Source organism: Mustela nigripes, chromosome 1 (assembly GCF_022355385.1).
Source record: "Mustela nigripes isolate SB6536 chromosome 1, MUSNIG.SB6536, whole genome shotgun sequence".
Taxonomy (NCBI): domain Eukaryota; kingdom Metazoa; phylum Chordata; class Mammalia; order Carnivora; family Mustelidae; genus Mustela; species Mustela nigripes.
In genome coordinates this window covers 258,055,766-258,066,092 of record NC_081557.1, presented here as the reverse complement: position 1 = coordinate 258,066,092, position 10,327 = coordinate 258,055,766, and the positions used below count along the sequence as shown (strand labels likewise).

Sequence of the window (10,327 nt, the reverse complement as noted above, 5' to 3'; positions counted from 1 at the left end):
TTTTTAATATATTCTCAAATTGCCTCCCCAAAAAGTTGTACCAATTTATAAACTCACCAACAGTCACTGGTATACCTTCACTGTCTGCAACACTGAGTATTATCAGTCTTCTTAATACCTGATGCTGATTGGTAAACAATAGTATATTCTTATTTTAATTTACATTTTTTTCCTAAAGATTTTATTTACTTATTTGAGAGAAAGCAAACATGAGAGCACCAGTATGGGCAAGAGCAGAAGGAGAGGGAAAAGCAGACTTAATCCCAGGATTTGAGATGAAGGCAGCCCCTTAAAGGACTGACCCATCCAGGTGTCCCAAATTTGCATTTTTAAATTACAAATGAAACTAAAATCTTTCTCTCCATCTTTTGTATATCTTCAATGAATTGCTAATTACTTTTTTTTTTCAGTTGAACATGCTCATCTTTTCTTTCAATTTTTAGGAGTCTTTTTTAATATAAAAGGTGTTAACACTTGGTCATATACATTGCAAGGATTCTCCTTCTTGGTAAATTGCTTTCTTACCTGGTTTGCATGTTTTTAGGAGTAGAATGTGATACTAGTTTACTAGTATCCTTACTAGTGATACCAGGTTACTAGTATCCTCATTTTGGGGAGAAATTAAACAAGGACTGATGATTAATCTGGGAGGAACTGATTGAGTTAGGGACATGAATGGTGTTTTTTGGACTGCATTCGAATTTGGATGATTGGCTTGCTGTTTTGGACAATGAAATTATAATTTTGGTGCTTTAGTCTCTATTATTTTTAACACTCAAAACAACCCTTTAAACAGCTATCATCATATTTGAGTCATAGATCTACTAAAGTGGCAAAAGCAGAATTTACAAGCCAGGTTTGTCCAATGTCAAAGCCTATTCTTATGATTATACCATACTATTTCTAAAGATTGCATAAGTGGTTTTTTTTTTTTTATCCCTATGTTTCTTCCATATATTTTTAAATGCTTGCCTGATATTCCGTATAGTTGGTGTTCCATAAATTCACCATGAGTGAATTCATTTCTCAACTACATAGATCTGGACACAAAGGACACAGAAAGGATAAATATCTTGCCTAAGATTACCCAGCTAGACAACAATAGGGAGCCAAGGGGAGAAGGCCAAAAATAGTGGGATCTATTCCATCAATCTTTTTATCTTGTGTTTCTTCCTTTGCTTTTTATGCCTAGATAGTTCTTCTCTGCCTAGAGATAAGGGACAATCAATTATGTTTCCTTCTAATCGTTTCTGGTGCTGGCTTGCATATTTATATTTAACTCAACACTATCTGGAACATATTTTGGTGAGAGAAAAATTTAGAGGTTTTTTCCTAAGGTGGGGGGACTTGATGAAATAATTAAAAGTTTCATCCGAAAGAATATAGAGATGGTAATTGCCAAGAAATATTTGAAGAAGAGACTTAGGACAGAAAACTAGTATTGCCAGAAATTTAAAAATAGTAATTATGCAATAATTAAAACAGCACACACTGTTTTAAGGAAAATAAAAACCTCTGTTCATTGTAAAAGAAAAATTAAAATGATGTGAAAATATATTTTTCTCAAAAAGCATATCAGTTTATTAATTTGGGATTTGATGATTTTTCAGATGGAAGGAATGTCAAAAATCATTACTGAAAAAAATACAACACCCCAAATAAAAATCCAAACAAGCCCAGTGCTTGTTTCTGCAGCATACATACACAAACTGGATCCATGCAGAGATTAGCATGAGCCTTGCCAAGATGACACATGAATTTGTGAAACATTCCATCCTTTTCAGTTATGCAAGATCAATTTTATACCTCAATAAAGCTGACAAAAAGAAGCCTAAGCCTAAATTTTCTCTAACAAGGCTGCCCTTAATGAATTGTGACAGTGAAACGATCCTTTTGACATGGCCATAAACATAGGTGTCATGGCAGATGTTGGCGCAGAGGCCACTGAGCGGAGGAGCGAACACTTTCTGGCTTTGGTGTGTGGGTGCGGTGCTTTGTTCACGCTCCACACCCCTGGCTCCTTGCAACGTGCCTCTGCCCATCTGCAGGAGAGAGCGCTGTCTTCCCTCTTAACACGATGAGCTTTCTGCTTCTACAGCTGGGTTGGGTTATTATGGGCTGTGTCTTCTTCCTTCTGCTGGGATTTGGATAGGCAGGAACTACTCCCTGGAATTAGGAGGATGCTCAAAAGGGCCTCCAGGTGGAAAGAATTTGGCCTAGATCTGATGTAAAAAGAAAGAAGAGCTTGGAAAGAAAATAATCCTAGAATCAAGGAATTTTAAAAATAGGATGAAGGGTTTTCTTTCAATCTTCTATTACTCAGCCAAAAATCTATAAACGTATATGTGGTTTTCAGGACGAGGAACTTAATATCAGAAATGGAAAACTAACAGTTGGCTATGAACCCCGAGGTTGAGGGGACTTATATACTAACCCTTTTTTGCCCTCAAGTGACATTTACAGAAATACGGGAAATGAATTTCTTTCTACGAAAAGCAAGCATGGCAAGATCTCAGCTTTTCCATAGGAATCCGTCAATTCTATTTTTCTGCTCCTAATTGCCTGGATTCTTAAATGACATCTAACTTCTGAACTCTCCACATCATAGTCCGGATAAAGCCCTTTCATTGTCTCCACTGAAGATGCAGTATCACTTCTGTGGAGAATCATGCCTTACTTGTAGCACACAAGTGGTGTACGTTAAGGCTTATTTTTCCCCCAGATGAAGGGTGTTAATATAGGGAAAATCTGCCGCTCTGATCTGCAAAGTTTATAGAAACTCAACTTTCAAGTACCAGTTTATGAGGAATGGCTTCAGCTTATTTTTCATCTTTGTATTTTCTATGGTCCCTTGTAGCATAAAGTCTCTTGCATATAATTTTCCAATAACAAAACAATAAATACAAATAATAAATATTGAACTGAGGGGTCTAATCAAAGGAAAACTTTTCATTAAGTTTAAGACCAGGAGTCAAAAAAAAGAGAAACATGTTACAAACCTTACTGTTTATTTCTTCCTTACATTTATTATTGGCTATAGTTTAGTAGAAAGATCCCTCCCAAATGTCTCAACTTTCCTTTCTAGGAGGACTGTATGCAGGCATTATAGAAAGTAGGTACTCCCTTTTGTCTTGAAATATTTATCTTTTTGCAATGTGAGAGATGAAGTTAAGTCTCTCAGATTCAGACTGATCAGCAGTGTTTTCAGAGATAAGTAGCATTTTTCCTTCATTATTGAATACTTATGTATCTATTAGATATGGTTCCTCACTGCACATCCTTTGAACTTTTTTTTTTTTTTTTTTTTTTTAGCAAGAGAAAGGTTGGGGAGGGACAGAGGAAGAGGGAGAGAGAGAATCTTAAGCACGGAGCCTGACTTAAGGTTCTATCTCACAACCCTGAAATCGTGACCTGAGCCGAAATCCAGAGTTGGACACTAAACGAACTGAGGCGCCTGGGCGAAATTTTTGATACTAACAGATTAATTTGAAATAATACCGTCAGCAGATTGAGCTAAACTCAGGAAGTCACAATTTGGTATTAAAGGATGGTAACCAAGAGTAATGACTGTGTCTAGAGCCTATAAGGCCATACAGCTTGAAGAATGAAACCCGGTGGTGGCCCGTGCGGAGGAGAGCAGCAGGGTAAAAGGAATGAAGAAAAGGAGGAAATCTGTTTGCAAACTGACACCATGGGCCCTGAACTACAGCCAAAAATACATCGATATCTATGAACACTGGGGGGCGGGGTGTCTAGATCTGAGATTAAAGACACAAACAGTCTGCCAGACTTACTCTGATTCTAGCTCTGGGGTTTCGCTCAATGTCCATCCTTTATAAAGTCCTCTGTACCTCCCACTGTCTTTTTCTCCATAACGGCAATAGTTTCTCTGACAGTCCTTTCCAGAAACTGAGGTCTTGTCCTCAGAGTTAGAGTTCCCTGTAGCTGAAAATTCACTGAGATAGTCAGTGCGGCCTGGATCTCTGCGTATTGCCTACTGGAAGACTGCCTCCCTGCCCTGTCCTATCCATCTTCTGTTACATTTTTCTCACTTGGGATTTGATTGCTTCTTTGTCACTATTCTTTCCATGTAGTGTGTTCTCCGTTGCTTCTCTGAGCAGACCCTCATGCAATACTACATCTCCTCTTACATGCCTTCAGGAAGAGCTGGTGCTGGACCTATATTTTGGACTGTCCCCATGGTTAAAAACGATCCTTAAAAAAAAAATTCCTGATTCTCATTCATCTGTTCATTCATCAAACATCATTGATGGTCCTACTTCGTGTGGTACTTGAGATATAATGATAGAGAACCATGGATTAACACAGGAACGCCCACATACTGTCATGGGCATGTAAATTGGTAAACGACATTGGGAAGCAACTTGGCAATATTTTGCAAAGTTGCACATGGAGACTCCCTATTATCCAGCTATTTCCTGTCTGTTTGTACTTATAAAAACTCTTGTTTCTCGAGAAAACAAAACAAAACCCACCACCACCAACAACAACAACAACAAAAATTCTTATTTCTCTGCATTTGTTTCACATTCTTCTCTTTCATTTATAACATAATATAGAGATTATATAAAATTTATAATTCATGGATATGGTATAGGTACTTAAAATCACTACAGCGAATTAAAAAGTTATTTCTTGGGCGCCTGGGTGGCTCAGTGGGTTAAGCCGCTGCCTTCGGCTCAGGTCATGATCTCAGGGTCCTGGGATCGAGTCCCACATCGGGCTCTCTGCTCAGCAGGGAGCCTGTTTCCCTCTCTCTCTCTCTGCCTGCCTCTGCATCTACTTGTGATTTCTCTCTGTCAAATAAATAAATAAAATCTTTAAAAAAAAAAAAAAAAAAAAGTTATTTCTTGGGTAATGATGCTCAGTTGGAGCTCAACTCTTTTCTTTTACACGATTCCTTCCAAAAAGAAGATTCCTGCCCCCATCCCACAGTCCATCTGACCTCAGGTATTTCAACTTTTATCAAAGTTCTCAGGCTTGATCTGCAGCATAGCAGGTCGTCCCAAAGGCAAATACAACAGCACAAATTACATATTGTCAGTTCTTTAAAATACAAATTATATACAATTCTATTATCCACCTACTGAAATTAATTAAACATGAATTAAACATTTGTGACCATGGAGGAAAGTATAAGGTTTAAGATGTGCTCCCTTTGAGAAGGTGCTAGCCACATCCAAATCAGTGCTTCTCCATAGCCATTAAAGAAACATGTCCCTACCCCTCCTCATTTACAGTTTCCAAGGGAAAATCACTTAATTTTTGTTCTATTTGATGGCAAAGCATGCTTTCCCATACAAGTAACACAGTGGAGAACAAATGAGAAGGTGAAGGGGTGCCCCTGAAATGACCCCTCAGAACTTGTGCAACCCACGCTCCAGCTTCCTTAGCTTGTCACTACAAACTGAGGTGACGTTTCATTTTTGTGTCTAGATAATGATGCTTAAAGGCTCTATCTGATTATCAGATATCGGCACCTGTTTGGGGAGTTTGCAAGGTATTGCCTTGCTTGTGGCTTGGAGTTCTGCTACAGCCGGGTTCCTCCCTGAAGCCTTCGGGCCAGCTGGCTGACGGGATGTTTGCTGCCTTTGCTGCTACTGAGGTTTATCAGCCTGTTACTCTGTTTCTAAGGACCACTGGCATTGCCTGCCCAACTCCTGAGTGGTGACACTGTTTTGGTAATTCCCCATAAGAAGCTTGAGAGCCTGCAAAGTTTGGGAGGCATAAGAATTACAAAGTTGAACGTCAAGAGGTCTGGCTGGTAGTGGGCCAGTGTGAAGGCTGCAGGCAATAACAAAAGTGGCCGTGACATTTAGCTAAAATGTCACCCAATAACAGACAACGTGAGAGTGGTGGTGAACTGGCCAGAATGTGCTCCATTGAAAGGGAGAAGCTGCTAGAAACAAAGGTGGCCTGTGGGAACAAAGACCTAGGTTTAATGGACCTGATTTTATAAGAGGTCTGAAATTAACATTCTTAAGTGAAACTTTACTTCCGAGCAGTATGGCACTTCATTCTTTTGTTTTTAAAATGATACTACCATGGCCAAACCAAACATTTTTGTGGGCCTCAGTGGGACTGTGGGCCACTAGTTGACATGTTTGACTAACAGCTACTGTTACAAGTAACTACTCTTAGAACCTATGGTCCAACTATATTTCCAAATCCCTGCATAGCAACCATCAGACTTCTACATAGCATGAGCCAACACACACATATGCACACACACACACACACACACCCCACACACACAGAGCATGAGAGGGAGAATTCCATGCTTATCAAGGGAAAACCCACATTCTTTCCACTAACAGAATCAGGCTCAACAAACTACTTAAAACAGTCATGTGCTTTGCCCAATTCCATCTCAAATAACACTTTATAGGAAAGGGTTACATTATAGTTCAGATGCTACTGCACCAAATTCAATACAGTTTGCTTTTAATCTTGCCTTCAAGATAAGGCAAGGAGTTCAAAGTGCACATATAATATAATTTCATCTCCTCCCCTCCTGGGAGCAAATTCTTGAATAAAGATTATAAACACAGCTTCCAGGAATGAAATAGTAATTTTCAGGTAGAGAGCGGACTGAATTCAGATTTAAGAGAAACTGTCTTCAGCTCTATGGAGCAGACTTCCTGGTAAATCAAATTTCTGTTACTGAGTGGAACACTTCAGCCCAATGTCAGACCTTTCTGTCTGGGGACTTCCCTATAGTCAGGCCTCTGCTCAAGAATAATGGAAAGCTACTTGTGTACAAGTGTAAAAGGCCCATCTCAGGGGCACCTGGGTGGCTCAGTGGCTAAAGCCTCTGCCTTTGGCTCAGGTTATGATCCCGGGGTCCTGGGATCAAGTCCTGCATCGGACTCTCTGCTCAGCAGGAAGCCTGCCTCCTCCTCTCTCTCTCTCTCTCTCTCTCTCTCTCTCTGCCTACTTGTGATCCATCAAATAAACAAATAAAAATCTTTGAAAAAAAAAAAAAAGGTCCATCTCACTTCTACACTATGCAGGAAAACTATATGTTATGTTCTCGTTGGAAGAAGCTTCTCCTGCTTCAAAATTTTAAAGTTCACTTTCCATTAGCTAGATGGTTTAGGAACCCCAGTTGAAGCCAATGCAAATTTAAAGGAAGAGCAATTCAGCCACAGAAGCTGAACCAAGCAGCGTCCCAAGGTCCACTCTCAGTAGTAAGAAATAGCATCACACTGAGGAAAGGGTAAGAGGCCTCCTCTAGGTGTTGGATAGCCTGGCAGGTAGGTCTCCATTGTGGAGAAGATGTGTCAGCTACGCTGGAATCACCTAACCAATGTCTATTCATTCTGATTGTATGCTCACTAGAGAATATTCTAATAATTTGATTTTCCCAGTAGATCTGCCTACCAGAAAAAAAATGGGCTGGTTAGGCCAAACCAAAAATGGTGGTCCACTTAGCTAGATTGACAATATTTCTCACTGCAAATTAACATATAAATTTTCTGGTTTATATGCTTTAGTGACACAGATACATAACTACGTGGTATAAACGCATTGGGAGTGCATTATATATTTTACATACTCAAATATTTGATAATGTGATTTTAAATAGGCATTCACAGATAGCAACAGGGTAAATTTTTTTTTGAAAGATTTTATTTATTAATTTGACAGAGAGAGAGAGAGAGATCACAAGTAGGCAAGAAGCAGGCAAAGAGTAAGAAGAAAGCAGGCTCCCTGCTGAGCAGATCCCAGGACCCTGAGACCATGACCTGAACCAAAGGCAGAGGCTTAGCCCACTAAGCCACCCAGGCGCCCTGCAACATGGTAAATTAAAATATCACCTGGTGCATTCAACTCTTTTTGAATTTTTCTTTAATCATTGACTGGAAAAATGAATTTTTGTTTTTATTTCTCAAATGATTTTTCCAAGTTAAATGAATTCACATTTCTTTATCAGCAGAATTTGCCCTGCTGTTAAGAGGGAGGAGGTGGAGGAAACACCTGTCTATTGACGGTCTACTATTTTTTGGTCTCCTTACATATATTATGTCATTTGTTTTGCACAATAACCCTGAGGTTAAAAGGGTATTCTCCTCATTTATAAAAATAGGATTAGGCATGTTTAGTAAGACTGGCCCTGGGTCACACAACTAGTAAATTGCAGGATTAAGATTTAAATTTAAAGAGGCTAGAAGACTCTTTTATTTTTTCTGATTTATTACTGACACATTGTAGCCTCAAGCTCTAACATAATGTATAATCTCATATGTTACTGAAAATATATATATATTTTTAAGATTTTATCTTTATTTCACAGAGGGAGATCACAAGTAGGCAGAGAGGCAGGCAGAGAAAGAGGGAGAGGGGGAAGCAGGCTCCCCGTTGAGCAGGGAGCCCGATGTGGGGCTCGATCCCAGAACCCTGGGATCATGAACTGAGCTGAAGGCAGAGGCTTAACCCACTGAGCCACCCAGATGCCCCATTACTGAAAATCTTAATTTGCCCTAACCAAGTCTTAAGTGGTATTTGAATGAGCCAGATTGGGATAGGTCATGATTCAAGTCTGGTAGATCCCTGGGTTTGTGGAAGGATGGGCTTTAGAGATAGGGGAATCAGAGCAGAGACATGAGGCGTCACATAAATTTAAAACCTACATTCTTTGTGAGGTAGTGAGGAGGCACAGGAAAGTGAGTAGAAAATATGGGTGTTACAAAGGAGCAAACTGAGTGTAGCTTTCAAAGAATAGATTTGGTTGCAGAGAAACTAACAGTTGCATTCATCCATGTAGGCAATCAGCAGAGGGCATAAGGGCAGGATCAGCTGCATATTCTTATCTGAAGTATGTTTAAAACTTACTTGATGTGGGGTACCTGGGTGGCTCAGTGGGTTAAAGGCTCTGTGTTTGGCTCAGGTCATGATCCCAGGATCCGGGGATTGAGCCCCGCATTGGGCTCTCTGCTCAGCAGGGAGCCTGCTTCCTCCTCTCTCTCTGCCTGCCTCTCTGCCTATTTGTGATCTCTGTCTGTCAAAAGAAAAGAAAATAAAATCTTAAAAAAAAAAAAAAACCAACTTACTTGATGCTTAACATTAAGCTAACCTCATTCAGAACTAGAAAAGGAGGCCATCAAATTGCCGGTTAAACTGTTTTCTCTAAGAATGATTTTGTTTATTTGATAATATGACTAGGTATAGAGTTTCAGGTTCAAAGGTTTTTCACTAAATATTTTGTTCATATGTTTCTTCACAAGCACTATGCTGATGAAAAGTCTGTTTTTAATTGTCCTGAAAGGAATCCATCTTTTCTTTAAAGTGGCATGAGGATTCTCCTCTTTAACTTGATGCTTTTAAGATTTCACCATCTTTTCTCTGTGTCTATAATTTTGCATGGCCCTTGATGGCCCTTTGTGAGGTTTCATGTCTTTGTGCAGTTCTGGAAAACTCTAGGCAATTATCCCCTGAAATATTTCTTCTACTACGCTCTGTCTAAATCTAGTAAAGGATGTCATGCCTGGCAAGGTAACTTAATGACGGGTCTGAGTTTGAGTGCTCCCCATTCCCCTTGTTGCCACGAGCCCTCAAGGACAGTGTCCTATTTCTCTGTAATCAGTGCCCATACCCATCTTTCCTGACTGGAGGCAGATACTGCTGTTTGTCTTGCAAGGAGAAAGGGGAGGAAAGAGATATGCAAGGGTTGACCTGCCCGGCTCCTCCCTTTGTGGTACTCCAACTAGTCACCCTGCCAGTTGCTTCTTGGTCTAGCTCCTGTTCCTGGATTTATTTCATCATCTCTATGCATGGAACATTAGTGTGGCTGGTCTTACCTCCTAGGTCAGAACTTTCCCAAGGGAATCCTGATCTGTGAGCTCTCTCATACCTGTTTGTATTTTTTAAAGATCAATTACTCTTTTCGTAGTTAAGTTCTTCTTTTTCTGTTGGTGATGGTTATAAATTTTATTTTACTGTTTTTTGACTCTAGTTGACACACAATGTTACAATAACTTCGGGTACATATATATATGACTTAGTGACCTGATAAGTTTGCACATTTTGCTGTGTTCACCATAAGTACACTACCATGTCCTATTACATCACTATTACAGTATCATTGACTATATTCCTTATGCTATCGGCCTTTCATTCCTATGACTTATGTTTGTTTGTTTGTTTTATAATGGCTGCATTTATTTTTAAAATACATTTTCCTTCATTTCTATGAATTTAGTGTAGGAGGGAGATTACCTTAAATGTTTGCCATTTTGAAACTGGAAGTCTGTCCTCCACCCTTTTCTCATTAATGTGTGTGTTTTGTGTAATGTGGTTAAATAAT

The 10,327-nt window shown here is 39.4% G+C and overlaps 1 non-coding gene across 1 annotated transcript; it reads left to right on the top strand.

Moving 5' to 3' along the window:
• Window positions 1-1,679: 1,679 nt before the first annotated feature.
• LOC132009486 (U6 spliceosomal RNA) lies at window positions 1,680-1,781 on the top strand. Its single transcript, XR_009401958.1, has one exon. It is a non-coding gene; the product is annotated as a U6 spliceosomal RNA (small nuclear RNA).
• The last annotated feature ends 8,546 nt before the right edge of the window (window positions 1,782-10,327 follow it).